At 53.8% G+C, this 18,689-nt stretch overlaps 1 protein-coding gene across 11 annotated transcripts in view; it reads right to left on the bottom strand.

Annotated features, from left to right (window-relative positions):
- The window catches only part of ARAP1 (ArfGAP with RhoGAP domain, ankyrin repeat and PH domain 1), a 232,190-nt gene that overhangs the window by 105,066 nt on the left and 108,435 nt on the right, over positions 1-18,689 (bottom strand). For 2 of the 11 annotated variants that reach the window (XR_012157534.1, XR_012157536.1), the window contains exon 1: positions 18,117-18,551. The exons of the other annotated variants lie outside the window; for them this stretch is intronic. The gene's annotated coding sequence lies outside the window, so the exon portion shown is untranslated. Of the gene's footprint in view, positions 1-18,116; positions 18,552-18,689 lie in introns of those variants that run through there. 11 annotated transcript variants of the gene reach the window in all.

The following is an 18,689-nucleotide window of genomic DNA, read 5'->3' as shown; positions in this document are numbered from 1 at the left end:
GTTATCTGGTTCACTGCCCCCCAAAATGGACCCGGCAGAGGAGTCCTGTTCTCTGTACCTACAAGCTCTGTTTTAGACCATGTTCCTGTCGTCTAATAAACCTCTGTTTTACTGGCTGGCTGAGAGTCCCGTCTGACTGCAGAGTTGGGTTGCAGGGCCCTCTGGCTTCCCAGGGAGCCTACCTGGGCGGACTGTCTGTGGGAAGCGCACGGAGGGGCAGAGGATGCTGAATGCTCCGAGGTCAGACCCAGGAAGGTGGAAGCCATGTGAGCTGTGTGTCCTGCAGACAGTCTGCTCCCAGAGAGGAGACTTCCCCAGAGTCCTGACTGGCGTCGTAGGGAGCAGGTCCAGAGCATCGCCCGGGGACTCCGTGACAGCGTCACAAACATTCATGGATTTATCTCTGTGCAGGGGATATTCTTATATCTAGTTTACAGATAGGGAGCTGAGGCAGAGAGAGATTAAGGCTACAATTATCAACAGTGACAACTAATTTGAGACACTTAGACCCTGATTTTTCAGAGCACTCACCAACAGAAATTGGTCCAATAAAAGAGGTTATCTCACGCACCTCATCTCTCTTAGCATTTTTATGGCACATTATATGCCCAGAGCTCAACTCCAGTCAACATGAGTTGCAGCTGTGAGTGCTCAGCGCTTCTTCAAATCTGTTCCCCGGTGTCGTAGGTTGGGAAGCCAGAAAATGAGGAAGACACAATTAGTGGCCAACTCTGAGCACTGTGGTTTCAGTGATTTATCCAGCATCAAGCAGGAGTTCCGACAGAAGCAAGCAGAGAATCCAGTTCTCCAGGGCAACATTCAATTTCCTTGGCCACAGGTCCACCCATTCTCTTCCTGCAGCCCCTCCCTCATTCACTAGACATTGTCAAACTCCTGCAGCAAATGAGACAGGGATCCTACAGACAACAGCCTCCTTCACTACACAACCCTGATTCAGCCCCGGTGCAGACGCGTCCCATGCACTGAATGAGGCCTGGGGTCCAGTGTGAAAAATTGGATGTGATTGTGTCATTAACAACTATATCACTATGCATACGTCAATGATCCCCAAACTTTTCGGGGTCAGAGCTGGGGTCAGGAGTGGGGCCACGGCTCCGGGGGAGAGGGGGTCGCAGACAGGGGTAAGGGGGCCAAGCCTGTGGCTGCAGCTTGGGAACGGAGCCGCAGCCAGGGCCGTCACTTTTAGGTTCTATAATTTACCAGGAGGAGGAGGGGGGCGGGGGAGAAAGTATAAATCTATTAAGCTAATTGCTTCTGGGTTCCAACAGCTGTATGGAAATCCTGAGGCCCTGCAGTTTACATGGCGTCTGTAGCGAGAATAGGGAAAGTGGGAGAACATCATGAACTTCTATCATTGGAATGAAAGGAATAACTCCATTGGCTGGCAGTAGTAGTAGGCTGCTATCCTCTGTGTAGCCCAGGCAGTAGATGGGGACATGACACACCCTTTGTAAGTGTTTACTAGTCGGAATAGTTAGAGAGCATCTAAAGGGCTCAGTCCTCCCTCTGTCAGGGCAAGATCCAGAAGGCAGGTGCTCAGCCCTTTCTGAGAATCGGGCCCCTTGAAGGTGTCCTGAGTTGGACATCCCAGATCACTAGTCACTTTAGAAAGTCCTGGCCTGTCAACCTTGTGAAGGGAAGATGCCCTACAAGCCAGGCCCGATGCCTCTGCTCTCATGGTTCTGCATCCAGCATTCATGTCCCCACTCCATTTAACAATTGGCTGGACTCGGGATGTCTGGCTTCACCATTCGGGCTGACTGGTCTGGGGCATTTCAGAGGCACTGGGATACCAGTGACATGCCCAAACAGACAGCAGGGACATGTAGGGACTCTGATGCAGTAACTGTGAGAAGGACCGTCCAGTACCTTTCAGTCAGGGCTACACACAAGGGCCCGACCCAGAGTGAATCCAGATCCAAGCTGCCACAGAGTCCTGGGGTGTCCAGTGCTGGGGTTTGGCGCAGGGCCTCTCCCTCCAGTTCACACCTGCTCAGCACATACAGCAGAGCAGACTGGGTAGCTCTGTTTACTTGGTGCGGGAGTGGGTGGGAGGAGGTCTGGGGGAATAATCAGACCGGACGGAGTGACCTCACTTCTTCGCAGCCATTTCTATAGAAACAAGCCCGCAAACAGCCACAGACTGGCAAGACAGTTGGTGCAGAAGGCAGAGCGGAGCCCCGGGGGCACATTGCCCTGCACTTCAGGACGAGCGCTGCAAAGAGCCCCTCACCCCCAAAGCAACGGAGCCGCTCTCTGCACCACCAGGACCCCGTCGCTGCTGTCCTCCGGCAAAGCAGGGGCTTAGTGAATCCGGGGGTGCTGAGCCCAGCACCGAGTTAAAGGCAGAGCTGACTGCAGTGGACCAGGCTAGGGTGTAAGAGCACCCCCACCCTCCTTTGCGGGATGGAACCAGGACTGCCCAATTGTGTGCCATAGCCACGGAGCGGGGGGGCTCCACAAAGCATCTTAGCATCACGTCCTCAAATCACCAGATGAACACCAGCTAATTAACCCTCCTGATACCCCTGCCAGCACCATCATCCCCATTTTAACACTGGGGAAACTGAGGCTGGGGGCGATCAAGTGGCTTGCCCAGAGTTTCAGAGAAAGTCTGCGCCAATGTCTGATTTGAATGGAGGAGCGCCAGGCTCACAGGCCAGCGCTTGGAGCACTAGATGCACTAGATTTAAAGGTTAAAAGGAAATAATCACTCTCCCATTCCACACCTGCTCAGAACCCAGCCCAGGGCCCGGTGCATCCCGAGGAGACACCCCTGTGTATAATGTGCTCAGTCCCGCTCGATGGGACAGGATTGCAAGTGCTGAGCACCTAGCCACTCCCACTGAGACCCCTTATGGGCAGGATTTCACAAGAGCGCCACACCCCGTGTTCACCCAACACGTTGAGCTCTTAGGGAAATCTGGCCACTTATTTCTGGGGCGCAAATAGGGGAAAATCTGTCCATAGGCATCTGTAATGCCCACATCCGCTACAAGTGAAACAAAGCGCATGACAGGCAAAACTAACGAAGGGTCAGGGTGACCAGATGTCCCGATTTTATAGGGACAGTCCTGATATTTGGGGCTTTGTCTTATATGGGTGACAATTACCGCCCACCCCCTGTCCCAATTTTTCACCCTTGCTATCTGGCCACCCTATGAGGGGTATCCCTGGGGCCCCTGGGCGCTGGAACAGACAACAGATAACACAGAAATAAGGCAACCCGGCTGTAAGACATACAAACGCCACATGGCACCTAACCCCACCCAATTACCAATCAACCCCCACCACTGCGACTGCACTACTGAAGTGACATCTGCAGCTCAGGGATGCCACAGACCGAGCTGTCCGGGGGGCTGAGCAGATGGAGATTTCCTCCTGCCTTGGGATCTAGCCTCCTCTATTCTCCTTGTTGCGTCCCCTACCGGAGGGACTGAGGTGTAGAAGCGAGACACATGACTGGGTGCTTTGCTGATCTCCTCTGCGCTGCGTGGGCTCCCACAGGGCAGTCTTGGATTCCTGCACTCCTGAATAACGAGCCCTAGCCAGCAAACCTTCCATGGACTGCACTGGGAGCAGGATGAGGCTCAAATGGCTTTTGCAATCCTGGGCTGGCCTGGAGGCTGCCACCTTGCCATCGGGTGTGGGGCCTGGCCCCAGGGATGCATACGTTCCTCCCCTCCAGGCTCATGGCCCTGCCCTACATCTGGGGAAAGAAAGGAAAGCCACAAGAGAACGGCGTGGGACTGTGTTGCCGGGTGGCTTGTGTGTGTGGGTTTGCGCCGTGTGCTGTCCAGCTCTGTGCAGACAGCTGGTTCAGCAGACTTCAGTGGTACTCCCCCATGCTGTCAAGTGCTGAAGGCTGGAATGCCATTGCCTCAGCCTGTGGAGCCCCAACGTTATTATTATTAACAGCAAATAAGGCAGCCAGCTCATTCGGCAGACCTCGCTGCGTCTCATAAAGGACGACAAAGGCACTCAGCTAGGTTAATTGCCCTAGGATGCCAGCGCCCTGGCTCTGTGGGTACAGATGTGCTAAGACATGAGTGCCCCTTGGCACGAAGTGGCTCAGGCAGCAGCAGGAGTCTCTGCTGTCCCCTCGGCCACACAAAGGGTTAAGTCGAGACATTTATAGGCGGAGACAAACAGCTAGAATACACAACTTACGCACCACCGCACATATTTCACGACACCTGTTTGTTACCTCCCCTTGTTCCTGATATCTTGGACAAAACATCCCTGTTCATTGTTTGTCAAACCATCTTATCTTGGACTAGACTGGAATATATTTAGGTAACTATCTAGTGCCTAGTACGCTAGCAACAACTTTGCCAAGCTCATGTACCAGACAGTGAACTTGAGGGCATCTGTTTGATACTTGGCCTGACTTTGGTTCACAGCCTCTGGTCTCGCACCAGGCCCAGTGCTCCAGGCTCGCTCTCTCTACCACAGCCTGTACGTCCACACAACACGCGCACATCGGTCCAGTGCTCTCTGCATTGCACACAGTCCCACCGCAGCAACATTATTACATTCAGTTACATGACAGTGGCGCCTAGAGACCCCAACTGAGATCAGGACCCCGTTGTGTGGGGCTTGGTACACGCACATAGCAAGAGATCCAAAGAGCTCACAGTCTGAACAGACAAGACGAAGGGTGGGAGAGGAAACTGAGGCACGAGGAAGGGAGATGACTGGCCCAAGGTCACTCAGCAGGCCAATGGCAGAGCTGAGAATAGACCCCAGGTCTCCTGACTCCTAGCCCAGTGTCCCCCCTTCGCCCCACAGCGCCCAGCCTTCATCTGCAGAGCCATGACCCTGCACTGCAGCGAAGCTTCTCAGGACTGCTAAGGTGGAAAGACTCCGGTGGGAGGCTCTGGGAACTTCTCCTGCAGCAGGGCTCCTTTGTCCAGTTCAGGTCAGGAGATTCCTGCCATTCCCCTAAGGGAGGCCTTGGTCCAAAGCATTCTGAGGCTCATACAGAATTGCCTTTGCTCCTACTATTCCTACTTGTTCCCTGTCCATGTGTCTCCAGAGCATGCCTCACCACAGTGTCTAAGCAATGAAGTGCAGCCGTACCAGCTGCCATGGACTTTGTCAAACTACACTGCCAATAAAACTGCATTTACAGAGGCATTCTCCCTTAGTCATCATTAGCTGAGATACCACAGGCTTATCTCGTTCAGTCCATCTTTCGTCAGAAACGAACTCCTCCATTTCCTTATCTCCCTTGAGGGTGGCTGTCATTTCAACTGCAGGCCTCCATCCCCCTGTCCAGATAACGACCTACGATCCATGCACTTCCACAAAGCCCTGACACGGGGAGAAACAAGATCCCACCAGTGGGGAATTTACACCACACTTTCCACTTGCTCCGTGGCTAGGGAGAAATCATCATTTCTATCTTTGCCTTTCTCTTCCCACGGTTAAGTAAGTTCTGCCTTCTGTGTACCAGTGGGGACAGACACTGACCTTGGGAGAAGTCAGTAACACTGGCAAATGCCTGCAGTTTTATACTCAATTCATATGTGATTCTCACTCAGGAGATAATGTCACTCGGCATATTGCTTGAATGACAACCGAGTAAGGACATTCACAATGCCCTCCTAGTAAATTCAAACCAAATACTATTATTGTCCTCCTGGTATTGTTCTTTTCCAACTGGCAAACCCCAAGATTTCTTACCAGGATATTCAGGGTTAGTTGCTTAATTATAGCTGTTCTTGCTCCCCTGGGCCAGACTGTTCTTAATGAACTCAGCCCCCAAAGATTAGTAGAAGTGCTCAGCACATTGAACTCGCGCTGGGTTTTGGAGGCACACTGGAACCTGGGATTTGGGGACAGGCTGCCCATCGGTGTCACTATAGGTGGTGAGCACTTGTGAAAATCTGGGGTGAAAGCCTGGGCACACTGAATCAATGGCAAAACTCAGTTTGGCTTCAGGGCCACCAGGGCCAAATCCAACACACATTGATGTCCCTGGACAGACCGCTGTTTGTTTCAAGAAGAGCAAGATCAAGTGCCACAAGCAGAATGGAGTGGATCACTGGGCTGGGACTGGGAAGGAGTTTTTACTCCAGGCAAACAATTTATCCTAATGAGTGACTGTTGCTTCATTACAAGACCACCCGTGTGGGATTCACAAAGATCACCCCACACTTCAATGCTGCAACTTCAAGGCACTGTCTGTACAAATATTTTTAGAGCACCACTGCAAGCCCCGGAAGCCGGAGTTTGACAGCCGGGGCTGGGAGGCTCGCTTCTGCAGGTTGTTTGCAGACATAGCCTTAGTTTGCAGGGGACAGGCATTGTGTTTTAGTTGATGAGTTTTTAAATCTTCATTTGGCAACTTCTGCCTTAAAAGACTAGATCTAGACTTGGAGTTTCACATAACGCCTGGTAAAAGGCCATGTCAAAGGCCACACACCCAATTAAAATAATTTCCTTCCCACAGGTCATTGTTAATAGAGGTGGAGTTGGCTGGTGCCAAGTGGTTCCGTGGTGTTTTGCCAGGAGATTAATAGGGCTGAGATTCCAAACTCTGGTCTTTTCATCCAGAAATCGGTAAATTGCAATGCAGGGAATGTCATTTTTATTCAGCATTATATTCAAAGTGGTTTTAAGAACTTTTCAGACTTTTTTTTAAAATGGCCTGTCCTCTTCATAGCTGCACCTGCTGGCAGGGATCACAGATCAATGATAATGATAATGATCTGTACTGGCTGCATTCCTAACTAGACGCTAACAGTCCTCAGACAGTTGAGATGCTACGTCTATGCTCTGTGATAGTGTCCCTTTAAACACAGTACAGGCTGACTAGTTCTTCCACCACAGCTTCTCTGAAGGCCATCGAGGTCAAAGGGAGAAAAACATCACAAGTTCTGCTGTGAACCCTGCAGTCACTGCCCGGAAGGACGGTTTAGTGGGGCAAGCCAGGGGGATGGCGTAGTTGGTTAAGCATCAGGTTTAAAATACTCTCGCTCCTTGGAAGCCGAGCTGAAGAGGCTGGCTGGCTCATTCCAGCCCTCCGGCTCTGGGAGGTGGCTGCAGTGAATTCCATGGAGCTTTCCACAGGTGGGGACTTTCCAACCTGAGCTTCTGGCTGCGCTGCTTGGACATGCAGAGCACCTTTCGTAAGACTAGGAGGTTGGCCTCAGCATCCTTGCATAACAAGCTGTGGCCACATATGCATGCAAACACCATGGTCCTGAGCCTTCAGCACTGAAAGTACCAGCCTTTTCCACCGGAGCTAACAGAGTAACTCTGTGCCACTGTGGTCAGCCACCCGAAGTCAGCATAATCACAAGCACTTGGCTAATGTTTTGCTCATGGCCAAAACATCCCTTTTTTCCCACCGCTGAACTGCGCCCGGGCTGGCTAGCTGCTGCCCTCCACCCTAGAGGCAGCTGGACTCCCAGGGTGCTGTCTGTATGGAGTTAGTGAAGCACTCCCAGATGAAAGGTGCTGTTCTGTGGGCCAGATTCTTAGAGTGGCTTGGAGAAGAATCCAAACCTTTATCTGAACCAACCCGCCCAACCTTCTGTGGCTTGCCCATTGCTCACCTTCCCCCTACTCCATAAACAGCAGGATACTACATCACTGGAGCCTAGAACCACCAAATCCTCAGGGTCTCCTAGGGAAAAAGGACACTTCCTTCTCATTTGCGTCTGCCCTCCCCCATAGACTCTTCCTCCCAGCCCAGTGGGCTTTTTCCCAGATCGATTATTTCCCTCCTCCAACCCATAATACTCCCTTAGGCCATCAAGTCAGCCAGCTGTGTCCTGCGGCGTCTCAGGTCCCCTGCGTGGGCTCGCTCTGGCCAGCATCTCACCTTAGTCCACATCCAACTACCAGCCTCATTAGCACCAGTCATTAACTCACCTCTCTCAAAAGCCTCCCTGAATCCCTCCGAGGTGCAGGTGCTGGACCTCAGCCAGGCCCTGAATTCTACTGCTAGCCATCACGGGGAGTGTAAGACACCTGCAGCTGTTGAAATGCAGTCTCCTTGATGCTGAATGCCTCCCAGCCTTCAGCAGCTGATGGGAGTAGCTGACCACAAGCATGAGATGTAGCACCTTCTCTGTGGGCTGCTCAACGGCAAGCCCCAGGGGAAGGAAGGAAGGGGTCAGAAATGGGAGGTGGGTGGCTGCAAACCACAGCAGAAGGGCAAAGGTCAGTCCTGCCGAATCACGCTTTGACATTAGGGCAACGACATTTCGTCTTCGTAAAGCTGACGTTGAAGTCTGGTTAGGTTCGAAGGAGGTGAAGCGTGGTCCTGCTACCAGCCTCAGCCCAGCAAACGTGGGGGGGCAGAGAGGAAGTGCTTGCTAACGGGGCAGACAAGCACACAGCCAGACGCTTGCATACAGAGGGAAGGGGGAAGGGGCAGTGCGATGCACCCAGGCACTGCAAAAAGAGAAGCAGACAGACCGGGTACGACGAGGAGACGGAGAGGGCAGATCAGGCTCCTGGGTGGGGCCTGCACAGGGAACACAGTAAAAACCACCTGGCAGTGGCAACACCATTCCCCAGGGCACCACCATGGTGCCTCCTCCTCAGAACCAGCAGCCCCAGAGCCAGCTCCACGGCAGCCCCCCTCCCCCACGGCACCCCCAGAGCCAGCTCCACGGCACCCCCAGAGCCAGCTCCACGGCAACCCCCCTCCCCCACGGCACCCCCAGAGCCAGCTCCACGGCAGCCCCCCTCCCCCACGGCACCCCCAGAGCCAGCTCCACGGCAACCCCCCTCCCCTACAGGCACCCCCAGAGCCAGCTCCACGGCAACCCCCCTCCCCTACTGGCACCCCCAGAGCCAGCTCCACGGCAACCCCCACGGCACCCCCAGAGCCAGCTCCACGGCAACCCCCCTCCCCCACGGCACCCCCAGAGCCAGCTCCACGGCAACCCCCTCCCCTACAGGCACCCCCAGAGCCAGCTCCACGGCAACCCCACTCCCCTAAAGGCACCCCCAGAGCCAGCTCCACGGCAACCCCCTCCCCTACAGGCACCCCCAGAGCCAGCTCCACGGCAACCCCCCTCCCCTACTGGCACCCCCAGAGCCAGCTCCACGGCAACCCCCTCCCCTACAGGCACCCCCAGAGCCAGCTCCACGGCAACCCCACTCCCCTAAAGGCACCCCCAGAGCCAGCTCCACGGCAACCCCCCTCCCCTACTGGCACCCCCAGAGCCAGCTCCACGGCAACCCCCTCCCCTACAGGCACCCCCAGAGCCAGCTCCACGGCAACCCCCCTCCCCCACGGCACCCCCAGAGCCAGCTCCATGGCAACCCCCCTCCCCTACAGGCAGCATGTGGGGAGCCCCACAGAGGCAGCACGCCCCTGCCAGCCGGCAGCAGTAGGAGCCTGAGGTCCTCCACTGCTGCTGTCCTCTAGGGCAGGGGTTCCCAAACCTTTTCTTTCTGAGGCCCCCCGACATGCAATAAAAGCTCCACGGCCCCCCTGCGCCCAACAGCTGGTTTTCTCAGGGCTGGCGTTAGAGCAGGGTTCTCAAACTGGGGGGTTGGGACCCCTCGGGGGGTCACGAGGTTATTACATCGGGGGTCGCAAGCTGTCAGCCTCCACCCCAAACCCCACTTTGCCTCCAGCATTTATAATGGCGTTAAACACATAAAACGTGTTTTTAATTCATAAGGGGCACGGAGATTGCACTCAGAGGCTTGCTATGTGAAAGGGGTCACCGGTACAAAAGTTTGAGAACCACGGCATTAGGGGGAAGCAAGCAGGGCAATTGCCCGGGGCCCCACACCACAGGGGCCCCCGCAGAGCTACATTGCTCAGGCTTTGGCTTCAGCCCCAGGTGGCGGGGCTCAGGGCCCTGGGGTTCAGCCCCGTGCTGTGGGGCTTCGCCTTTCTGCCCGGGGCCCCAGTGAGTCTAACCCTGGCCCTGCTTGGCAGACCCCCTGAAACCTGCTCATGGCCCCCCGGGCGCCCAGAACCCCCGATTGAGAACCACGGCTCCATGGGCAGGGGCAGGAGACCTGCCGGCTGGGCACGGCGCTGCACCTAAGGCAGGAGCAGCAGCCCCACCAGCCCGGGCCTCCATTTTACCAACTGTGCCAGGAGCGGGGGATGGGGCTTTGCCCCTTTCCACCCCCCCCCCGCGGTGCCCTGTCCACCAGTTGCCCCACTGAGTCTATTGGCGAGCAAGGCACCAGGTGACCCAAGGATCAAGCCCTAAACAAATGGTGCCAGGGCCAAATCCATCCCTGCGACGAGTGGGTGCAACACCACTGATGGGGGTGAATTCGAGAGGCAGTGCACAGTGCTCTCTGACCCAGAGGCAGGAGGCCAAATCCAGCTCTGGTGTAACTCAGCTGACTTCAGCTGAAGTATGTACACCAGGGATGTCCTTGCCCCACTCTCAAGGGCCTGGGACCTGCCTCCTTAGAGACCTTCTTCCCCCAGGCCCAGCCACGCTGCTCTAGCCGGATCCTCCTTGGCTTACAAAGAGGAGGCCGGGGCCAGGCCTTCTCCGGGAGGGGCTCCTCGCCTTTGATCCAAAACAGCCCAAACACCCAGGCCGTTGGGGCACCGTCCAAGGGTCATCTCTTCTTCCAGGGCTAGAGCCTGTTTACCCCGACCTTACGTCAGCGAAGTGGGAGCTGGGGCCAAGGAAGGACTGAGCAAACGCTGAGTTGCTCAGGATCCGGACCACCCTTAGCACCATCTCCTTTCCACTGGCTGGGTTTGTAGAGCGGGAAAGCAATAAATCAATCAGAATCGCTGTGAAGAAGTCTGGCTCCTGCTAACACAGAGCAGGGACTGCAGCTCGTCAGCTGCAGCCTGCAGGGCAATGGACTCTGGGGAGCGAGCCACATGGACTTCCTCTCAAGGGACCACAGAGCAGGGACAAAGCATTTGCAACCAGCAGTGCAGGCCTAGAAAGTGTGGGTATTGTCAGAGATGTGACTGTGGAAACGGCCCCTTCTTACATCGGTCCCCTCTGAGCCCCCCGACTCGCGTCTGCCGGCTAAACTGGCACAACTGCGTGGCCGGTCCCCTTCGCTCTGGAGAGCCGGCAGAGACACAAGAGAGCAAACGGGATTCTATTCTTCCTGGGTCGGCAGCGGTGAAATCCCAAACACGGGATGCCTATTCCTGATTGTGAGGCAGGAGACAGAAATTACCCAGCTTGAGAGCTCAGGAGGCAGGATTCTGAGACACTGACAAGCTGGAAAACAAATCTTCTTACGGGTAAACAGAGTGAATTTCTCGGGGGGGGCACCAAGAGAGAGCATCACCCCACAGCTACCCTTGTACGCAGCCTTGCCAAATCATCATGAACATTTACAAGCCCAGACACAAGATCTACTGGCCCACCCTCACCGCAAAGGTGAAAAAAACCATCAGGCAGCCAGCTCACGAGACCTTCAGGAGGCTGTTTTAATGGTGATGCTGCAACCAAAAAACCCCATAGACCAGACACTTTCTGCTTCACAGAGAAAGGAAAGCTGCTCCTATCGGAGAGGTGGGGGTTAGACAGGAGAATGGAAGCGTGAGTATAATTTTTGGTGGTGCCCAGAACGGGTCCAAGCCCCCCTTCCCGCCTCCCTCCACACCCCCCACCTTCCTTGTAAGCCGATATATATTTTTTAAAACAATGTAAAAATGGACTGGAAACAGTACGCGTTTAACAGTTTCCCTATATTGCACAATATCACTATTGTAAGAAAAAAAATTATTTAACTAAGAATATCAACTTTATTAATACTCTTTTGAATACGGAAACAATCCAGCACTCTTGGATCAATAACCCACAAAAGCAAAAAGCTCTGTCCAATTCGCTATTGTACTCCAATCTCGTAAATCTTGATAGCCAAGACTGATGAAAACTCCTTTTCTTATCTTTTAGATTTGCACATCTTTCTTTTGTATAACTTCAGTTTGCAAGCTGGGTGTCGAACTCAGGCCACCACTTGATCAATTACCTTTTTGTTCTTTTTCTCTGGGTAATTAAGAATTTCTCCATTGTTGATTATTATTACACAAAATTAATGGGGTGGGGCTGAGGGGTTTGGAGTGTGGGAGGGGGCAGAGGGTTGGAATGCAGGGGTGAGGGCTGCGGGGTGGGGCTGGGGATGAGGGGTTCACAGTGCATGAGGGGACTCAGGGCTGGGGCAGTGGGTTGGGGTGTGGGGAGATGAGGGCTCTGGTTGGGGGTGAAGGCTCTGGGGGGGGGGGGGCTGGGGATGAGGGGTTTGGGGTGTGGGAGGGGCTCAGGCTGCGGGATGGGGCCGGGGATGAGGAGTTCACAGTGCAGGAGGGGACTCAGGGCTGGGGCAGAGGGTGAGGTGCGGGCGGGTGAGGGCTCTGGCTGGGAGTGTGAGCTCTGGGTTGGGGCTGGGGATGAGGGTTAAGACATTCCTTTCCTCTACCAGGCTGGAGAACAGGCAGAACTGGATTACTGACATGGCTGTGCAGAGCATTACGACTGGGGATGTACGCTAATTTAACTGGATTTGTGTTTTTAACTATTATACAAATATTTCAGCCTCATAACCAAGATGAAAGGAATCTAAAAGGGTAAATCTGCATTAATTTGCACAGGGAGGTAAAGGCGAAACTCTGTTATTGGGGACATGGCCAGGCTGAAAGCCAGATATTGTAAACAGGTGTTTCTGGACCTATTTATGACTCTCTCACAGTCTGCGCATCTCTTATCTTGGACAATGAAAATCCATTAAGGTGCTTCCAAGTTCTCAGTGCGGTAACATTCAGGTTGCGAACACTTGATGGAAATTTGTCCTTCCTGTAAAACCAGTGTTTTCAATCAAATTTAAAAGAATAACAGAGGGAACATTTTTCTGTGGGTCTTAAGGGTTTGTTTTTATAAAACTAATTTTTTAGATAAAGTGGAGTGGTCACCTTATTAAGGGCTTGTCCACACTGGGGTTTCACACTGAGATAAACTATTCCAGCACAAGTCATGGTTAACCGAGGATGGATTGTCTACACTAGGAGCTTGCACAGATGCAACTATGTTGGTGTAAAATAACCGTGTGCAGACAAAGCCTGCAAGTCAGTCTAGCACCCACAGCAATGCACCCCTAAGAACCACATATAAAAACAAAGGAAAGAAATGACAACTCCTAAGCAAAGAATGGGGCGGGGGATAAGGGGTTCACGGTGCAGGCTCAGGGCTGGGGCAGAGGGCTGGGGTCGGGGGTGGGGGCAGGGTGAGGGCTCTGGCTGGGGGTGCAGGCGGCAGGCAGCTGCGGGGCTGGGGCTAGAGAGGAGGACTCCCCACAGCCCTCTCCCCGCTGGCAGCTGTGAGCTCCGGGGGAGGAGCCCCCACTCTCCTCCCTCTCCCCCCTGGTATGACACCCACCCAAGCCCCAGGCTGCTGCTCAGGAGGTCCAGACAGGATAAGCCCCCTCAGAGTCGCCTGCCGGGGGGGGGGGGGGCTGTCGTGCCGCTACGCCTCCTCCCCTCCTCCGGCTCAGCAGTCAGCCTGCCACCGGCACCACTCCCTTAGCCAGCAGCGACCGGCGAGGGCGTGCAGCACAGAGCAGCCGCCCACTGCCAGGGCGCAGGTGAGGTAAGGATGCTCAGGGGAGGCACGCGGGGCCAGGGGATGCTCGGGGGAGACACATGGGGGCAGCAGGCGGGGCCAGCGGAGAGACCTGGCCCTTAACATTAGTGGAACTGGGCCCCTGGGGCCCTGAATTTGCTGGAGCCCGGGCACCAGGGGCCCATACAAATCGCCATCCCTGCATGTAGCCCCAGGAGACCAGAGACACACAATGAGGCAGGGTCCAAGACAGCCGGCCCTATGGGAGCTCAGCCCCTGCCCAGCGCCTATTAATAATAAATGCCCCTTTGCGTTTCTACAGCATCTTCCTTCCAAGGCACTTCACAAACATCAGATTCATTAAGTCTCCTACAACCACCTTCTCCCTCCCATCAGAAACATTAGAAAGACACTGGCTGCAGTGGGCTGAGAAACCTATGTCCTGTCTGTGGCTCTTCCTCAAGCTCCCAGTCTGATCTTGGGCAAGTCCTCTCCTCTCTGCTTCCCCAGCTGTACGAAGGGCGTAATAATAATCACCTGCCTCTCGAGATGTTAATTCATTCCTAACTGCAAAGGCGCTACACAGTAACTCCTCGCTTAATGTTGTGCTCCCGAAAAATGCTACTTTAAGCAAGGTTTCAGAGGAACAGCCGTGTTAGTCTGTATTCGCAAAAAGAAAAGGAGTACTTGTGGCACCTTAGAGACTAACCAATTTATTTGAGCATGAGCTTTCGTGAGCTACAGCTCACTTCATCAGATGTTTACCGTGGAAACTGCAGCAGACTTTATATACACACAGAAATCATGAAACAATACCTCCTCCCACCCCACTGTCCTGCTGGTAATAGCTTATCTAAAGTGATCAACAGGTGGGAAACGATGTTAAGTGAATCCAATTTCCCCATAAGAATTAATGTACCTGGGGGGATTAGGCTCCAGGGAAATTTTTTTCACCAGACAAAAGACTATATTTTATACACACACACACACACACACACAGTGTAAGTTTTAAACAAACAATTTATTACTGTACACAGCGATGATGATGGTGAAGCTTGGTAGAGGTGGTGGAGTCAGAGGGTGGGATATTTCCCAGGGAATGCCTTGCTGCTAAATGATGAACTAGCCCTCGGCTGAGCCCTCAAGGGTTAACACAACGCAGCAGGAATGGAGGGAGGAGCGACTGCATGGCAGAGAGAGAGAGTGTGTGTGTGTGAGATGCATTGCCCCTTTAAGTACACTGACCCCACTCTAAATACATTGTCTTTTTTAAAAAAGGAGGACTTGTGGCACCTTGGAGACAAACAAATTTATTTGAGCATAAGCTTTCGAGAGCTACAGCTCACTTCATCCACTTGTCCTCCTTTTCTTTTTGCAAATACAGAGTAACACGGCAGCTACTCTGAAACCTGTCTTTTTAAGTAGATCAGCAAGTTGAGACAGCAGCGGCTGGCTGCAAGCTCCCTCTGTCCTGAGCCCTGTCATCCACCCTGCTCTGTGGAGATGGGGTAAAGGAGCGGGGGCGGCGGGGACACCCTGACATTAGCACCCCTCTCCCCCACCTCTGCACAGCAAGCAGGAGGCTCGGGGAGCAGCTCCATAGCAGTGCGGGGCAGGACAGATGAGCTGTTGGCAATTGGTAGACAGCTGGGCGGCTGCCGCAAAGGGAACTTAGGGGACGGGGGAGCTGATAGGGGGGCTGCCGGCCCACCCTGGTACCAAGCCCCACCAGGCTGCTCTTCCTGCAAGCAGTGGACAAAGCAGGCGGCTGCCAAACGTTAGAAGGGAGCATTGTGCAACTTTAAACGAGCATGGTCCCTAATTGATCAGCAACGTAACAACGAAACAACGTTAACTGGGACGATGTTAAGTGAGGAGATACTATACTAAGGCGAGGTAACAGCAAGCCCGTTTTACAGATGGGGAAAAGAGGGCGACAAAGGGTTAAGCGACTGGCCTGAGGTCTGAATATGTCTGCAATACAGCTGGGAATAGGTCCCAGGAGTCCTTGCTCTAAACACATAATGGGCCTGATTCTGATCTCACATACTCCTGTTTCCCACTGGTGTGAGATCAGAACCCGGCCCAGGACTGGGCCGTTACTCTACGGCTGGGCTACTGCATTTTTAAAGTACAGGTGTCTGTCCACGCTACCATTAAAATCCCTCCATTTGATCATCAGACGCAAATCCAGGACAACAAGCCGGCTTCCTGCTGGTCAATACCACCCTGATAGGGACAAGTCTAGGCAGCCCATCGCTGTCGCCAGGAGGACTGAAAACCTGTCCTCTGCCGAGCCCTGGGGCAATGGTTGCGTGTTTCCTGGCATCACCAAGGCCTAGAGCATTCTAGCAGCCGCGGGCCTGGGCTGTTGGTGATCTCAGCTGATTCTGGGGAGACGCACAGGGTCTTGTGCTCAGGACGGGGCTGATAAAGGGAAGTAGCTGCTGGCTGCCTTCCCACATTCAGTTTGACAATGGAATGCACATTTAGCCTGTTGGAGACAGACACAGCCCCTGTGGCATGGGGGAACTGGGCATGGGGAAGTGTAGAGGAATGCATCCAGTCAGGGCGGCAGAGCACAGCTCCTTGGGGCTCCCTGCACAGATGGCAGCGGGGCCCCAAGGTGGAAGCAGTCACAGAGCCACCCAGCAGACTGCCCTCGGCACAGGCTGGAGGTTTGGCCCTTTGCGATCATCCCATCTACCAGCATTTCCGACGCACTCACAATCGCAGCGCCCAGGAGCGGCCATCACCACTGGCACATGTTACCAGCCAGTATCAGCAGCTGCAGTCATTTAAACTGAGCAAATTCCTGGAGAACAGACGCTTGTCCTCTTCCCCCTTTTTTGCCACCAGATGAAACCACCGAGAACGTCACAGGTCAGCTCACCTCCAGCAGAGGCTGCAAGAAGCAGATCGAGCCAAGGACGGGAAAGCAACGCAGCGCGATGGCAACGCAGCAGAGAGAGCACCAGCGCAGAAAGGCCCCAGACATGGCCTGGCTGGCTCTGCAGCCCAGAACAGGGCTCCCTTTGTTCTCCCACATCTGCCTCCCTGCTCAGAGCAAGAATCCTGTTAACCCTCTTCTTATAGCCCCGGGCCTCCCGCCGGGAGAAGATAATGGCATGAGGAGACTGACCGGGCGGCTTGGAAAGAACCCAGAAACACTGTGCATGTTCTTAAAACAGGTTCTCACACTTCCCGGCACCGCGACCCCCTTCTGACAACAAAAATTACTACACGACCACAGGAGGGCCAAAGCCCGAGCCCCACCGCTCCGGGTGGGGGCGGGCAAAGTGCAAGGGCTTCAGCCCCAGGCAAGGGGCCTGTAACCCGAGCCCCGCCACTCAGGGCTGAAGCCCTCGGGCTTGGCTTCGGCCCTGGGCAGTGGGACTCGGGCTTCAGCCCCAGGTCCCAGTAAGTCTAAGCCACTTTGGGGTCCTGTCTGACAGTTTGAGAACTTCTGTCTTAAAACAACCATACATCTGCAGCAAAGGAAGCCCAGAGCAATGGGATGGGTGCTGCCGGTCCCCCTGCCGAGGGTCTCTCTGGCCAGTGACAGATCCAAATGGCAGCTCAGAACCAGGCCCTGTTGCTGTCTAACGTGATTTGGGTGGCGAGACACATGGAAACCAATGACTTGTGGAATTTAATCAATTCCTTTCCACAGATGGGATCCTCTGAAGTTACCCAATTCCTTTAGAGGATGTAAGACATACCCAGAGGAGTTCTGCCTAGCAATTCCACTCTTTCTGTCCCCAGCCATGAGCAAAGACACCATGGTGTCTAGCATATGGACACAACCTCAACGAGGAATGAACATGCCTGATCTCAGAGCGACCTAAAAGCAATCGGTAATCTATCATTTCCCCAGGAGGCAGCAGCCTTACAGGACCAGACCCGTGGTCCCTCTAGCCCAGTCTCCTGTCTCTGATAGTGACCAGTTGCTTCAAAGTGACGTTGTTGGGGTCAAATTCTAACCAGTACATTGTAGTAGAATGTAGTATCGTCACCAAAAGCATAAGTGGGTTCAAAATGGAATTAGATAAATTCATAGAGGATTGGTCCATCAATGACTATTAGCTAAGATGGTCAGGGACGCAACCCCGGGCTCTGCATGCCAGAAGATGGGACTGAACGACAGGAGATGGATCACTCGAAAATCGCCCTGTTCTGTTCATTCCCTCTGAAGCATCTAGCACGGCCCACCGTCAGAGACAGGATACTGGGCTAGATGGACCACTGGTCTGACCCAGTACGGCTCTTTGGAGGTTCTTATGCAGTTTAATCCTTCCACAGATACTTTTCCCCAACACTTTTGCTATTATTCATCCACTAAGGATTTAAAATAGCTGTAGATAAGATCAGCAAAACAACCCACTGGCAGAAAGATGATGAGAAAGTGAGACAGAAAGAGAGAGAGAAATTACTGTGTGGATAAGGAAATGGAAAGAAAGCTTGTTGGAACGCAGAATGCACCTCCCCCACCAGCCGGTCTCTCAGCTGCTAATTTTACAAACCCTGCATTTCATCATCCAAAATTCAAACCTGAGTCCTCACCTGGGAAGGCAGCGGTGAGATTCTCATCCCTGTCTCTGGGATACAGCCGGGAAAACACAGCACAATGCGCTTTTATACTTCCATCTGGAGACTCTGCAAGAAACCTGCCCCCCCTCGCGCTCCCTCTGCAAACTTCACACAAGGCACTGCCTGTCCAGAAAGTCGTCCGGCACATACACACACACCCCACAGCCTCGCTCTCTTTCTCTGGGCTGACCTTCTCTCTGAGCTGCACAATACTTCCTGAAAGAGCAGGCCCACCAAAGCAAGAAGAAAAAAAAACGCCACCCAGAATTCACTGGGGCTAATACTTCCTCCTCTCACCCCCAAAAAGTGACACCTCCCAGACCTTGCGCTGCCGGCTGCTCACCACCAACCACACAGCATAAAGGGAGGTTACCATGGCTGCCAAGAAGCACAACAGACCAAGATTTATATTACTAGCTCCCCCTCACACTCCCTGAATTTAAAGGGCCATCTATCTTATCGGTATTTATTTATTCAGCACTGTACAATGACACACGAACACAGCCAGTCCCAGGCCAAGCTGAAGGACAGATACAAGGGGCACCG

The sequence above is a fragment of the Lepidochelys kempii genome, chromosome 1 (assembly GCF_965140265.1).
Source record: "Lepidochelys kempii isolate rLepKem1 chromosome 1, rLepKem1.hap2, whole genome shotgun sequence".
Taxonomy (NCBI): Eukaryota; Metazoa; Chordata; order Testudines; family Cheloniidae; genus Lepidochelys; species Lepidochelys kempii.
Note: the sequence above shows the minus strand (reverse complement) of the source record. Positions and strands in the feature narration are given on the sequence as shown.